Below are 16,989 nucleotides of genomic sequence, written 5' to 3'. Positions count from 1 at the left end.
CCATACTGACTCTCACTGGGGTCCGGGTCCCCATACTGACTCTCACTGGGGTTTGGGTCCCCCACACACTGACTCTCACTGGGGTCCGGGTCTCCCACACACACTGACTCTCACTGGGGTCCGGGTCCCCCACACACTGACTCTCACTGGGGTCCGGGTCCCCCACACACCGACTCTCACTGGGGTCCGGGTCCCACACACACCGACTCTCACTGGGGTGCGGGTCCCCACACTGACTCTCACTGGGGTACGGGTCCCACACACACTGACTCTCACTGGGGTACGGGTCCCACACACACTGACTCTCACTGGGGTACGGGTCCCACACACACTGACTCTCACTGGGGTACGGGCCCCACACACACTGACTCTCACTGGGGTACGGGTTCCACACACACTGACTCTCACTGGGGTACGGGCCCCACACTGACTCTCACTGGGGTACGGGTCCCACACACACTGTCTCTCACTGGGGAACAGGTGCCACACACACTGACTCTCACGGGGGCCCGGGTCTCCCACACACTGACTCTCACTGGGGTATGGGTCCCACACACACTGACTCTCACTGGGGTCCGGGTCCCACACACACTGACTCTCACTGGGGTCCGGGTCCCACACACACTGACTCTCACTGGGGTACGGGTTCCACACACACTGACTCTCACTGGGGTACGGGTCCCCACACTGACTCTCACTGGGGTACGGGTTCCACACACACTGACTCTCACTGGGGTACGGGTCCCACACACACTGACTCTCACTGGGGTACGGGTCCCACACACACCGACTCTCACTGGGGTACGGGTGCCACACACACTGACTCTCACTGGGGTCCGGGTGCCACACACACACTGCCTCTCACTGGGGTACGGGTCCCCCACACACTGACTCTCACTGGGGTACGGGCCCCACACACACTGACTCTCACTGGGGTCCGGGTCTCACACACACTGACTCTCACTGGGGTACGGGCCCCACACACACTGACTCTCACTGGGGTCCGGGTCTCACACACCCTGACTCTCACTGGGGTACGGGTCCCACACACACTGACTCTCACTGGGGTACGGGTCCCACACACACTGACTCTCACTGGGGTACCGTCCCACACACACTGACTCTCACTGGGATACGGGTCCCACACACACTGACTCTCACAGGGGTACGGGTCCCACACACACTGACTCTCACTGGGGTATGGGTTCCACACACACTGACTCTCACTGGAGTATGGGTTCCACACACACTGACTCTCACTGGGGTACGGGCCCCACACACACTGACTCTCACTGGGGTCCGGGTCTCACACACACTGACTCTCACTGGGGTACGGGTCCCCCACACACTGACTCTCACTGGGGTCCGGGTCCCCACACTGACTCTCACTGGGGTCCGGGTCCCCACACTGACTCTGACTGGGGTCCGGGTCTCCGACACACACTGACTCTCACTGGGGTACCGTCCCACACACACTGACTCTCACTGGGGTATGGGTTCCACACACACTGACTCTCACTGGGGTACGGGTCCCACACACACTGACTCTCACTGGGGTACGGGTCCCCACTCTGACTCTCACTGGGGTCCGGGTCCCACACACACGGAGTCTCACTGGGGTCCGGGTCCCCACACCGACTCTCACTGGGGTACGGGTCCCCACTCTGACTCTCACTGGGGTCCGGGTCCCCCACACACTGACTCTCACTGGGGTACGGGTCTCCCACACACACTGAGTCTCACTGGGGTCCGGGTCCCCACACCGACTCTCACTGGGGTACGGGTCCCCACACCGACTCTCACTGGGATCCGGGTCCCACACACACTGACTCTCACTGGGGTCCGGGTCCCCACACCGACTCTCACTGGGGTCCGGGTCCCCACACCGACTCTCACTGGGGTACGGGTCCCCACACTGACTCTCACTGGGGTACGGGTCCCCACACTGACTCTCACTGGGGTACGGGTCCCACACAAACTGACTCTCACTGGGGTCCGGGTCCCCACACCGACTCTCACTGGGGTCCGGGTCTCCGACACACACTGACTCTCACTGGGGTACCGTCCCACACACACTGACTCTCACTGGGGTCCGGGTCCCCACACCGACTCTCACTGGGGTCCGGGTCTCCGACACACACTGACTCTCACTGGGGTACCGTCCCACACACACTGACTCTCACTGGGGTCCGGGTCCCCACACCGACTCTCACTGGGGTCCGGGTCTCCGACACACACTGACTCTCACTGGGGTACCGTCCCACACACACTGACTCTCACTGGGGTACCGTCCCACACAAAGTGACTCTCACTGGGGTCCGGGTCCGCACACCGACTCTCACTGGGGTCCGGGTCCCCACACTGACTGTCACTGGGGTACGGGTCCCCACACTGACTCTCACTGGGGTACGGGTCCCACACAAACTGACTCTCACTGGGGTCCGGGTCCCCACACCGACTCTCACTGGGGTCCGGGTCTCCCACACACACCGACTCTCACTGGGGTCCAGGTCCCACACACACTGACTCTCACTGGGGTACGGGTCCCACACACACTGACTCTCACTGGGGTCCGGGTCCCCATACTGACTCTCACTGGGGTACGGGTCCCACACACACTGACTCTCACTGGGGTACGGGTCCCACACACACTGACTCTCACTGGGGTATGGGTTCCCCACACACTGACTCACACTGGGGTACGGGTCCCACACACACTGACTCTCACTGGGGTATGGGTTCCCCACACACTGACTCTCACTGGGGTATGTCCCACACACACACTGCCTCTCACTGGGGTCCGGGTCCCCACACTGACTCTCACTGCGGTACAGGTCCCACACACACTGACTCTCACTGCGGTACAGGTCCCACACACACTGACTCTCACTGGGTTACGAGTCCCACACACACTGACTCTCACTGGGGTCCGGGTCCCCACACTGACTCTCACTGGGGTCCGGGTCCCCACACTGACTCTCACTGGGGTCCGGGTCCCACACACACTGACTCTCACTGGGGTACCGTCCCACACACACTGACTCTCACTGGGGTCTGGGTCCCACACACACTGACTCTCACTGGGATACAGTTCCACACACACTGACTCTCACTGGGGTACAGGTCCCACACATACTGACTCTCACTGGGGTCTGGGTCCCACACACACTGACTCTCACTGGGATACAGTTCGACACACACTGACTCTCACTGGGGTACGGGTCCCACACACACTGACTCTCACTGGGGTACGGGTTCCACACACACAGACTCTCACTGGGGTACGGGTTCCACACACACAGACTCTCATTGTGGTAGGGGTCCCACACACACTGACTCTCACTGGGGTACGGGTCCCACACACACTGACTGTCACTGGGGTATGGGTCCCACACACACTGACTGTCACTGGGGTACGGGTCCCACACACACTGACTCTCACTGGGGTACAGTCCCACACACACTGACTGTCACTGGGGTGCGGGTCCCACACACACTGACTCTCACTGGGGTACGGGTCCCACACACACTGACTCTCACTGGGGGACGGGTTCCACACACACTGACTCTCACTGGGGGACGGGTCCCACACACACTGACTGTCACTGGGGTATGGGTCCCACACACACTGACTGTCACTGGGGTACGGGTCCCACACACACTGACTCTCACTGGGGTACAGTCCCACACACACTGACTCTCTCTGGGGTGCGGGTCCCACACACACTGACTCTCACTGGGGTACGGGTCCCACACACACTGACTCTCACTGGGGTACGGGTCCCACACACACTGACTCTCACTGGGGTACGGGTCCCACACACACTGACTCTCACTGGGGTACGGGTCCCACACACACCGACTCTCACTGGGGCCCGGGTCCCACACACACTGACTCTCACTGGGGTACGGGTCCCACACACACTGACTCTCACTGGGGTATGGGTCCCACACACACTGACTCTCACTGGGGTACGTGCCCCACACACACTGACTCTCACTGGGGTCCGGATCCCACACACACTGACTCTCACTGGGGTCCGGGTCCGACACACACTGACTCTCACTGGGGTACGGGTCCCACACACACTGACTCTCACTGGGGTAGGGGTCCCACACACACTGACTCTCACTGGGGTCCGGGTCCCACACACACTGACTCTCACTGGGGTAGGGGTCCCACACACACTGACTCTCACTGGGGTCCGGGTCCCACACACACTGACTCTCACTGGGGTAGGGGTCCCACACACACTGAGTCTCACTGGGGTACGGGTCTCCCACACACACTGAGTCTCACTGGGGTCCGGGTCCCCACACCGACTCTCACTGGGGTACGGGTCCCCACACCGACTCTCACTGGGGTCCGGGTCCCCACACCGACTCTCACTGGGGTCCGGGTCCCCACACCGACTCTCACTGGGGTACGGGTCCCCACACTGACTCTCACTGGGGTACGGGTCCCCACACTGACTCTCACTGGGGTACGGGTCCCCACACCGACTCTCACTGGGGTACGGGTCCCACACACTGACTCTCACTGGGGTACGGGTCCCCATACTGACTCTCACTGGGGTACGGGTCCCCACACCGACTCTCACTGGGGTCCGGGTCCCCACACCGACTCTCACAGGGGTACGGGTCCCCACACTGACTCTCACTGGGGTCCGGGTCCCCACACTGACTCTCACTGGGGTACGGGTCCCCACACTGACTCTCACTGGGGTCCGGGTCCCCACACCGACTCTCACTGGGGTACGGGTCCCACACACTGACTCTCACTGGGGTACGGGTCCCCATACTGACTCTCACTGGGGTACGGGTCCCACACAAACTGACTCTCACTGGGGTCCGGGTCCCCACACCGACTCTCACTGGGGTCCGGTCTCCCACACACACCGACTCTCACTGGGGTCCAGGTCCCACACACACTGACTCTCACTGGGGTCCGGGTCCCACATACACTGACTCTCACTGGGGTACGGGTCCCTCACACACCGACTCTCACTGGGGTACGGGTCCCCACACCGACTCTCACTGGGGTATGGGTCCCCCACACACTGACTCACACTGGGGTACGGGTCCCACACACACTGACTCTCACTGGGGTCCGGGTCCCCACACCAACTCTCACTGGGGTCCGGGTCCCACACACACAGACTCTCACTGGGGTCCGGGTCCCCACACCGACTCTCACTGGGGTATGGGTCCCACACACTGACTCTCACTGGGGTCCGGGTCTCCCACACACACCGACTCTCACTGGGGTCCGGGTCCCCATACTGACTCTCACTGGGGTCCGGGTCCCCACACCGACTCTCACTGGGGTACGGGTCCCACACACACTGACTCTCACTGGGGTACGGGTCCCCCACACACTGACTCACACTGGGGTACGGGTCCCACACACACTGACTCTCACTGGGGTCCGGGTCTCCCACACACACCGACTCTCACTGGGGTCCGGGTCCCACACACACTGACTCTCACTGTGGTCCGGGTCCCCATACTGACTCTCACTGGGGTACGGGTCCCACACACACTGACTCTCACTGGGGTATGGGTTCCCCACACACTGACTCACACTGGGGTACGGGTCCCACACACACTGACTCTCACTGGGGTCCGGGTCCCCATACTGACTCTCACTGGGGTCCGGGTCCCCACACTGACTCTCACTGGGGTACGGGTCCCACACACCGACTCTCACTGGGGTCCGGGTCCCCACACTGACTCTCACTGGGGTATGGGTCCCACACACACTGACTCTCACTGGGGTACGGGTCCCCACACCGACTCTCACTGGGGTCCGGGTCCCCACACTGACTCTCACTGGGGTATGGGTCCCCACACTGACTCTCACTGGGGTACGGGTTCCACACACACTGACTCTCACTGGGGTACGGGTCCCCACACCGACTCTCACTGGGGTCCGGGTCTCCGACACACACTGACTCTCACTGGGGTACCGTCCCACACACACTGACTCTCACTGGGGTACGGGTCCCACACACACTGACTCTCACAGGGGTCCGGGTCTCCCACACACACTGACTCTCACTGGGGTCCGGGTCCCACACACACTGACTCTCACTGGGGTACGGGTCCCCACACTGACTCTCACTGGGATACGGGTCCCACACACACCGACTCTCACTGGGGTCCGGGTCCCCACACTGACTCTCACTGGGGTACGGGTTCCACACACACTGACTCTCACTGGGGTGCGGGTCCCACACACACTGACTCTCACTGGGGTACGGGTCCCACACACACTGACTCTCACTGGGGTACGCATGCCACACACACTGACTCTCACTGGGGTACGGGTCCCACACACACTGACTCTCACTGGGGTCCGGGTCCCCACACTCACTCTCACTGGGATACGGGTCCCACACACACTGCCTCTCACTGGGGTCCGGGTCCCACACACACCGACTCTCACTGGGGTCCGGGTCCCCACACTGACTCTCACTGCGGTACAGGTCCCACACACACTGACTCTCACTGGGGTACGGGTCCCACACACACTGTCTCTCACTGCGGTACACGTCCCACACACACTGACTCTCACTGGGGTACGGGTCCCACACACACCGACTCTCACTGGGGTACGGGGCCCCACACTGACTCTCACTGGGGTACGGGTCCCACACACACTGACTCTCACTGGGTTACGGGTCCCACACACACTGACTCTCACTGGGGTACGGGTCCCACACACACTGACTCTCACTGGGATACGGGTCCCACACACACTGGCTCTCACTGGGGTCCGGGTCCCCACACTGACTCTCACTGGGGTCCGGGTCCCCACACTGACTCTCACTGGGGTCCGGGTCTCCGACACACACTGACTCTCACTGGGGTACCGTCCCACACACACTGACTCTCACTGGGGTACGGTTCCCACACACACTGACTCTCACTGGGGTACCGTCCCACACACACTGACTCTCACTGGGGTACGGGTCTCACACACACTGACTCTCACTGGGGTCCGGGTCCCCATACTGACACTCACTGGGGTCCGGGTCTCCCACACACACTGAGTCTCACTGGGGTCCGGGTCCCCACACTGACTCTCACTGGGGTACGGGACCCACACAAACTGACTCTCACTGGGGTCCGGGTCCCCACACTGACTCTCACTGGGGTACGGGTCTCCCACACACACTGACTCTCACTGGGGTCCGGGTCCCCACACTGACTCTCACTGGGGTACGGGTCTCCCACACACACTGAGTCTCACTGGGGTCCGGGTCCACACACCGACTCTCACTGGGGTACGGGTCCCACACACACTGACTCTCACTGGGGTACGGGTCCCCACTCTGACTCTCACTGGGGTACGGGTCTCCCACACACACTGAGTCTCACTGGGGTCCGGGTCCCCACACTGACTCTCACTGGGGTACGGGTCCCCACACCGACTCTCACTGGGGTACGGGTCCCACACACACTGACTCTCACTGGGGTCCGGGTCCCCACACCGACTCTCACTGGGGTCCGGGTCCCCACACTGACTCTCACTGGGGTCCGGGTCCCCACACCGACACTCACTGGGGTCCGGGTCCCCACACCGACTCTCACTGGGGTCCGGGTCCCCACACCGACTCTCACTGGGGTCCGGGTCCCCACACCGACTCTCACTGGGGTCCAGGTCCCACACACACTGACTCTCACTGGGGTCCGGGTCCCACACACACTGACTCTCACTGGGGTCCAGGTCCCACACACACTGACGTTCACTGGGGTCCGGGTCCCCACACACACTGACTCTCACTGGGGTCCGGGTCCCCACACCGACTCTCACTGGGGTATGGGTCCCCCACACACTGACTCACACTGGGGTACGGGTCCCACACATACTGACTCTCACTGGGGTATGGGTCCCACACACACTGACTCTCACTGGGGTCCGGGTCCCCACACCGACTCTCACTGGGGTATGGGTTACCCACACACTGACTCACACTGGGGTACGGGTCCCACACACACCGACTCTCACTGGGGTCCGGGTCCCCACACTGACTCTCACTGGGGTACGGGTCCCCACACTGACTCTCACTGGGGTACGGGTCCCACACAAACTGACTCTCACTGGGGTCCGGGTCCCCACACCGACTCTCACTGGGGTCTGGGTCCCCCACACACTGACTCTCACTGGGGTACGGGTCCCCCACACACTGACTCACACTGGGGTACGGGTCCCACACACACTGACTCTCACTGGGGTCCGGGTCTCCCACACACACCGACTCTCACTGGGGTCCGGGTCCCACACACACTGACTCTCACTGGGGTCCGGGTCCCCATACTGACTCTCACTGGGTTACGGGTCCCACACACACTGACTCTCACTGGGGTATGGGTTCCCCACACACTGACTCACACTGGGGTACGGGTCCCACACACACTGACTCTCACTGGGGTCCGGGTCCCCATACTGACTCTCACTGGGGTCCGGGTCCCCACACTGACTCTCACTGGGGTACGGGTCCCACACACCGACTCTCACTGGGGTCCGGGTCCCCACACTGACTCTCACTGGGGTACGGGTCCCACACACACTGACTCTCACTGGGGTACGGGTCCCCACACCGACTCTCACTGGGGTACGGGTCCCCACACTGACTCTCACTGGGGTACGGGTTCCACACACACTGACTCTCACTGGGGTACGGGTCCCACACACACTGACTCTCACAGGGTCCGGGTCTCCCACACACACTGACTCTCACTGGGGTCCGGGTCCCACACACACTGACTCTCACTGGGGTACGGGTCCCCACACCGACTCTCACTGGGGTACGGGTCCCACACACACCGACTCTCACTGGGGTCCGGGTCCCCACACTGTCTCTCACAGGGGTCCGGGTCCCACACACACTGACTCTCACTGGGGTGCGGGTCCCACACACACTGACTCTCACTGGGGTCCGGGTCCCCACACCGACTCTCACTGGCGTCCGGGTCCCCACACCGACTCTCACTGGGGTACGGGTCCCCACACTGACTCTCACTGGGGTACGGGTCCCCACACTGACTCTCACTGGGGTCCGGGTCTCCCACACACACCGACTCTCACTGGGGTCCAGGTCCCACACACACTGACTCTCACTGGGGTACGGGTCCCACACACACTGACTCTCACTGGGGTCCGGGTCCCCATACTGACTCTCACTGGGGTACGGGTCCCACACACACTGACTCTCACTGGGGTACGGGTCCCACACACACTGACTCTCACTGGGGTACGGGTCCCACACACACTGACTCTCACTGGGGTATGGGTTCCCCACACACTGACTCACACTGGGGTACGGGTCCCACACACACTGACTCTCACTGGGGTCCGGGTCCCCATACTGACTCTCACTGGGTTACGGGTCCCACACACACTGACTCTCACTGGGGTATGGGTTCCCCACACACTGACTCACACTGGGGTACGGGTCCCACACACACTGACTCTCACTGGGGTCCGGGTCCCCATACTGACTCTCACTGGGGTCCGGGTCCCCACACTGACTCTCACTGGGGTACGGGTCCCACACACCGACTCTCACTGGGGTCCGGGTCCCCACACTGACTCTCACTGGGGTACGGGTCCCACACACACTGACTCTCACTGGGGTACGGGTCCCCACACCGACTCTCACTGGGGTACGGGTCCCCACACTGACTCTCACTGGGGTACGGGTTCCACACACACTGACTCTCACTGGGGTACGGGTCCCACACACACTGACTCTCACAGGGGTCCGGGTCTCCCACACACACTGACTCTCACTGGGGTCCGGGTCCCACACACACTGACTCTCACTGGGGTACGGGTCCCCACACCGACTCTCACTGGGGTACGGGTCCCACACACACCGACTCTCACTGGGGTCCGGGTCCCACACACACTGACTCTCACTGGGGTACGGGTCCCACGCACACTGACTCTCACTGGGGTACGGGTCCCACACACACTGACTCTCACTGGGGTCCGGGTCCCCACACTGTCTCTCACAGGGGTCCGGGTCCCACACACACTGACTCTCACTGGGGTGCGGGTCCCACACACACTGACTCTCACTGGGGTCCGGGTCCCCACACCGACTCTCACTGGGGTCCGGGTCCCCACACCGACACTCACTGGGGTCCGGGTCCCCACACCGACTCTCACTGGGGTATGGGTCTCACACACACTGACTCTCACTGGGGTCCGGGTCCCCACACCGACTCTCACTGGGGTCCGGGTCTCCCACACACACCGACTCTCACTGGGGTCCAGGTCCCACACACACTGACTCTCACTGGGGTCCGGGTCCCCACACCGACTCTCACTGGGGTATGGGTCCCACACACACTGACTCTCACTGGGGTCCAGGTCCCACACACACTGACTCTCACTGGGGTACGGGTCCCACACACACCGACTCTCACTGGGGTCCGGGTCCCCACACTGACTCTCACTGGGGTACGGGTCCCACACAAACTGACTCTCACTGGGGTCCAGGTCCCACACACACTGACTCTCACTGGGGTACGGGTCCCACACACACCGACTCTCACTGGGGTCCGGGTCCCCACACCGACTCTCACTGGGGTCCGGGTCCCCCACACACTGACTCTCACTGGGGTACGGGTCCCCCACACACTGACTCACACTGGGGTACGGGTCCCACACACACTGACTCTCACTGGGGTCCGGGTCCCCATACTGACTCTCACTGGGGTCCGGGTCCCCACACTGACTCTCACTGGGGTACGGGTCCCACACACCGACTCTCACTGGGGTCCGGGTCCCCACACTGACTCTCACTGGGGTACGGGTCCCACACACACTGACTCTCACTGGGGTACGGGTCCCCACACCGACTCTCACTGGGGTACGGGTCCCCACACTGACTCTCACTGGGGTACGGGTTCCACACACACTGACTCTCACTGGGGTACGGGTCCCACACCCACTGACTTTCACAGGGGTCCGGGTCTCCCACACACACTGACTCTCACTGGGGTCCGGGTCCCACACACACTGACTCTCACTGGGGTACGGGTACCCACACTGACTCTCACTGGGATACGGGTCCCACACACACCGACTCTCACTGGTGTCCGGGTCCCCACACTGTCTCTCACAGGGGTCCGGGTCCCACACACACTGACTCTCACTGGGGTGCGGGTCCCACACACACTGACTCTCACTGGGGTACGGGTCCCACACACACTGACTCTCACTGGGGTATGTCCCACACACACACTGCCTCTCACTGGGGTCCGGGTCCCACACACACCGACTCTCACTGGGGTCCGGGTCCCCATACTGACTCTCACTGGGGTCCGGGTCCCCACACACTGACTCTCACTGGGGTACGGGTCCCACACACACTGACTCTCACTGGGATACGGGTCCCACACACACCGACTCTCACTGGGGTCCGGGTCCCCACACTGACTCTCACAGGGGTCCGGGTCCCAAACACACTGACACTCACTGGGGTCCGGGTCTCCCACACACACTGACTCTCACTGGGGTACGGGTTCCACACACACTGACTCTCACTGGGGTGCGGGTCCCACACACACTGACTCTCACTGGGGTCCGGGTCCCCACACTCACTCTCACTGGGGTCCGGGTCCCCACACTCACTCTCACTGGGGTCCGGGTCCCAAACACACTGACACTCACTGGGGTCCGGGTCTCCCACACACACTGACTCTCACTGGGGTACGGGTCCCACACACACTGACTCTCACCGGGGTACAGGTGCCACACACACTGACTCTCACTGGGATACAGTTCCACAAACACTGACTCTCACTGGGGTACGGGTTCCACACACACTGACTCTCACTGGGGTATGGGTCCCACACACGCTGACTCTCACTGGGGTACGGGTCCCACACACATTGACTCTCACTGGGGTACGGGTTCCACACATACTGACTCTCACTGGGGTACGGGTCCCACACACAGTGACTCTCACTGGGGTATGGGTCCCACACACACTGACTCTCACTGGGGTATGGGTCCCACACACACTGACTCTCACTGGGGTACGGTTTCCACACACACTGACTCTCACTGGGGTACGGGTCCCCCACACACATTGACCCTCACTGGGGTATGGGTCCCACACACACTGACTCTCACTGGGGTATGGGTCCCACACACACTGACTCTCACTGGGGTACAGGTCCCACACATACTGACTCTCACTGGGGTCTGGGTCCCACACACACTGACTCTCACTGGGGTACGGGTTCCACACACACTGACTCTCATTGTGGTAGGGTCCCACACACACTGACTCTCACTGCGGTAGGGGTCCCACACACACTGACTCTCACTGGGGTACGGGTCCCACACACATTGACTCTCACTGGGGTACGGGTTCCACACATACTGACTCTCACTGGGGTACGGGTCCCACACACAGTGACTCTCACTGGGGTATGGGTCCCACACACACTGACTCTCACTGGGGTATGGGTCCCACACACGCTGACTCTCACTGGGGTACGGTTTCCACACATACTGACTCTCACTGGGGTCTGGGTCCCACACACACTGACTCTCACTGGGATACAGTTCCACACACACTGACTCTCACTGGGGTACAGGTCCCACACATACTGACTCTCACTGGGGTCTGGGTCCCACACACACTGACTCTCACTGGGGTACGGGTTCCACACACACTGACTCTCACTGGGGTACGCATCCCACACACACTGACTCTCACTGGGGTACGGGTCCCACACACACTGACTCTCACTGGGGTATGGGTTCCACACACACTGACTCTCACTGGGGTATGGGTCTCACACACACTGACTCTCACTGGGGTACGGATCCCACACACACTGACTCTCACTGGGGTATGGGTTCCACACACACAGACTCTCACTGGGGTACGGGTCCCACACACACTGACTCTCACTGGGGTACGGGTCCCACACACACTGACTCTCACTGGGGTACGGGTTCCACACACACTGACTCTCACTGGGGTATGGGTCCCACACACACTGACTCTCACTGGGGTACGGGTCCCACACACATTGACTCTCACTGGGGTACGGGTTCCACACATACTGACTCTCACTGGGGTACGGGTCCCACACACAGTGACTCTCACTGGGGTATGGGTCCCACACACACTGACTCTCACTGGGGTATGGGTCCCACACACACTGACTCTCACTGGGGTACGGTTTCCACACATACTGACTCTCACTGGGGTCTGGGTCCCACACACACTGACTCTCACTGGGATACAGTTCCACACACACTGACTCTCACTGGGGTACAGGTCCCACACATACTGACTCTCACTGGGGTCTGGGTCCCACACACACTGACTCTCACTGGGATACAGTTCGACACACACTGACTCTCACTGGGGTACGGGTCCCACACACACTGACTCTCACTGGGGTACGGGTTCCACACACACAGACTCTCACTGGGGTACGGGTTCCACACACACAGACTCTCATTGTGGTAGGGGTCCCACACACACTGACTCTCACTGGGGTACGGGTCCCACACACACTGACTGTCACTGGGGTATGGGTCCCACACACACTGACTGTCACTGGGGTACGGGTCCCACACACACTGACTCTCACTGGGGTACAGTCCCACACACACTGACTGTCACTGGGGTGCGGGTCCCACACACACTGACTCTCACTGGGGTACGGGTCCCACACACACTGACTCTCACTGGGGTACGGGTTCCACACACACTGACTCTCACTGGGGGACGGGTCCCACACACACTGACTGTCACTGGGGTATGGGTCCCACACACACTGACTGTCACTGGGGTACGGGTCCCACACACACTGACTCTCACTGGGGTACAGTCCCACACACACTGACTCTCTCTGGGGTGCGGGTCCCACACACACTGACTCTCACTGGGGTACGGGTCCCACACACACTGACTCTCACTGGGGTACGGGTCCCACACACACTGACTCTCACTGGGGTACGGGTCCCACACACACTGACTCTCACTGGGGTACTGGTCCCACACACACCGACTCTCACTGGGGCCCGGGTCCCACACACACTGACTCTCACTGGGGTACGGGTCCCACACACACTGACTCTCACTGGGGTATGGGTCCCACACACACTGACTCTCACTGGGGTACGTGCCCCACACACACTGACTCTCACTGGGGTCCGGATCCCACACACACTGACTCTCACTGGGGTCCGGGTCCGACACACACTGACTCTCACTGGGGTACGGGTCCCACACACACTGACTCTCACTGGGGTAGGGGTCCCACACACACTGACTCTCACTGGGGTCCGGGTCCCACACACACTGACTCTCACTGGGGTCGGGGTCCCACACACACTGACTCTCACTGGGGTCCGGGTCCCACACACACTGACTCTCACTGGGGTAGGGGTCCCACACACACTGACTCTCACTGGGGTAGGGGTCCCCACACTGACTCTCACTGGGGTAGGGGTCCCACACACACTGACTCTCACTGGGGTAGGGGTCCCACACACACTGACTCTCACTGGGGTCCGGGTCCCACACACACTGACTCTCACTGGGGTAGGGGTCCCACACACACTGACTCTCACTGGGGTACGGGTCCCACACACACTGACTCTCACTGGCGTACGGGTCCCCACACTGACTCTCACTGGGGTACGGGTCCCACACACACTGACTCTCACTGGGGTAGGGGTCCCACACACACTGACTCTCACTGGGGTAGGGGTCCCCACACTGACTCTCACTGGGGTAGGGGTCCCACACACACTGACTCTCACTGGGGTAGGGGTCCCCACACTGACTCTCACTGGGGTACGGGTCCCACACACACTGACTCTCACTGGGGTACGGGTCCCACACACCCTGACTCTCACTGGGGTAGGGGTCCCACACACACTGTCTCTCACTGGGGTCCGGGTCCCACACACACTGACTCTCACTGGGGTAGGGGTCCCACACACACTGACTCTCACTGGGGTAGGGGTCCCACACACACTGACTCTCACTGGGGTACGAGTCCCACACACACTGACTCTCACTGGGGTACGGGTCCCACACACACTGACTCTCACTGGGGTAGGGGTCCCACACACACTGACTCTCACTGGGGTACGGGCCCCACACACACTGACTCTCACTGGGGTACGGGCCCCACACACACTGACTCTCACTGGGGTCCGGGTCCCACACACACTGACTCTCACTGGGGTAGGGGTCCCACACACACTGACTCTCACTGGGGTAGGGGTCCCCACACTGACTCTCACTGGGGTAGGGGTCCCACACACACTGACTCTCACTGGGGTACGGGTCCCACACACTGACTCTCACTGGGGTCTGGGTCCCACACACACTGACTCTCACTGGGGTCCGGGTCCCACACACACTGACTCTCACTGGGGTAGGGGTCCCACACACACTGACTCTCACTGGGGTCGGGGTCCCACACACACTGACTCTCACTGGGGTCCGGGTCCCACACACACTGACTCTCACTGGGGTAGGGGTCCCACACACACTGACTCTCACTGGGGTAGGGGTCCCCACACTGACTCTCACTGGGGTAGGGGTCCCACACACACTGACTCTCACTGGGGTAGGGGTCCCACACACACTGACTCTCACTGGGGTCCGGGTCCCACACACACTGACTCTCACTGGGGTAGGGGTCCCACACACACTGACTCTCACTGGGGTACGGGTCCCACACACACTGACTCTCACTGGGGTACGGGTCCCCACACTGACTCTCACTGGGGTACGGGTCCCACACACACTGACTCTCACTGGGGTAGGGGTCCCACACACACTGACTCTCACTGGGGTAGGGGTCCCCACACTGACTCTCACTGGGGTAGGGGTCCCACACACACTGACTCTCACTGGGGTAGGGGTCCCCACACTGACTCTCACTGGGGTACGGGTCCCACACACACTGACTCTCACTGGGGTACGGGTCCCACACACCCTGACTCTCACTGGGGTAGGGGTCCCACACACACTGTCTCTCACTGGGGTCCGGGTCCCACACACACTGACTCTCACTGGGGTAGGGGTCCCACACACACTGACTCTCACTGGGGTAGGGGTCCCACACACACTGACTCTCACTGGGGTACGAGTCCCACACACACTGACTCTCACTGGGGTACGGGTCCCACACACACTGACTCTCACTGGGGTAGGGGTCCCACACACACTGACTCTCACTGGGGTACGGGCCCCACACACACTGACTCTCACTGGGGTACGGGCCCCACACACACTGACTCTCACTGGGGTCCGGGTCCCACACACACTGACTCTCACTGGGGTAGGGGTCCCACACACACTGACTCTCACTGGGGTAGGGGTCCCCACACTGACTCTCACTGGGGTAGGGGTCCCACACACACTGACTCTCACTGGGGTAGGGGTCCCACACACACCGACTCTCACTGGGGTCCGGGTCCCCACACTGACTCTCACTGGGGTACGGGTCCCACACACACTGACTCTCACTGGGGTACGGGTCCCCACACTGACTCTCACTGGGGTACGGGTCCCACACACACTGACTCTCACCGGGGTACGGGTCCCACACACTGACTCTCACTGGGGTCTGGGTCCCACACACACTGACTCTCACTGGGGTAGGGGTCCCACACACACTGACTCTCACTGGGGTAGGGGTCCCCACACTGACTCTCACTGGGGTAGGGGTCCCACACACACTGACTCTCACTGGGGTAGGGGTCCCCACACTGACTCTCACTGGGGTACGGGTCCCACACACACTGACTCTCACTGGGGTACGGGTCCCACACACACTGACTCTCACTGGGGTAGGGGTCCCACACACACTGACTCTCACTGGGGTAGGGGTCCCACACACACTGACTCTCACTGGGGTACGAGTCCCACACACACTGACTCTCACTGGGGTACAGGTCCCACACACACTGACTCTCACTGG

At 61.8% G+C, this 16,989-nt stretch overlaps 1 protein-coding gene across 1 annotated transcript in view; it reads right to left on the bottom strand.

Moving 5' to 3' along the window:
- The window catches only part of LOC140425665 (protein scribble homolog), a gene marked incomplete at its 5' end in the record, with an annotated part of 1,618,068 nt that overhangs the window by 63,430 nt on the left and 1,537,649 nt on the right, over positions 1 to 16,989 (bottom strand).

This window comes from Scyliorhinus torazame, chromosome 6, assembly GCF_047496885.1.
Source record: "Scyliorhinus torazame isolate Kashiwa2021f chromosome 6, sScyTor2.1, whole genome shotgun sequence".
NCBI classification, from domain to species: Eukaryota; Metazoa; Chordata; class Chondrichthyes; order Carcharhiniformes; family Scyliorhinidae; genus Scyliorhinus; species Scyliorhinus torazame.
Note: the sequence above shows the minus strand (reverse complement) of the source record. Positions and strands in the feature narration are given on the sequence as shown.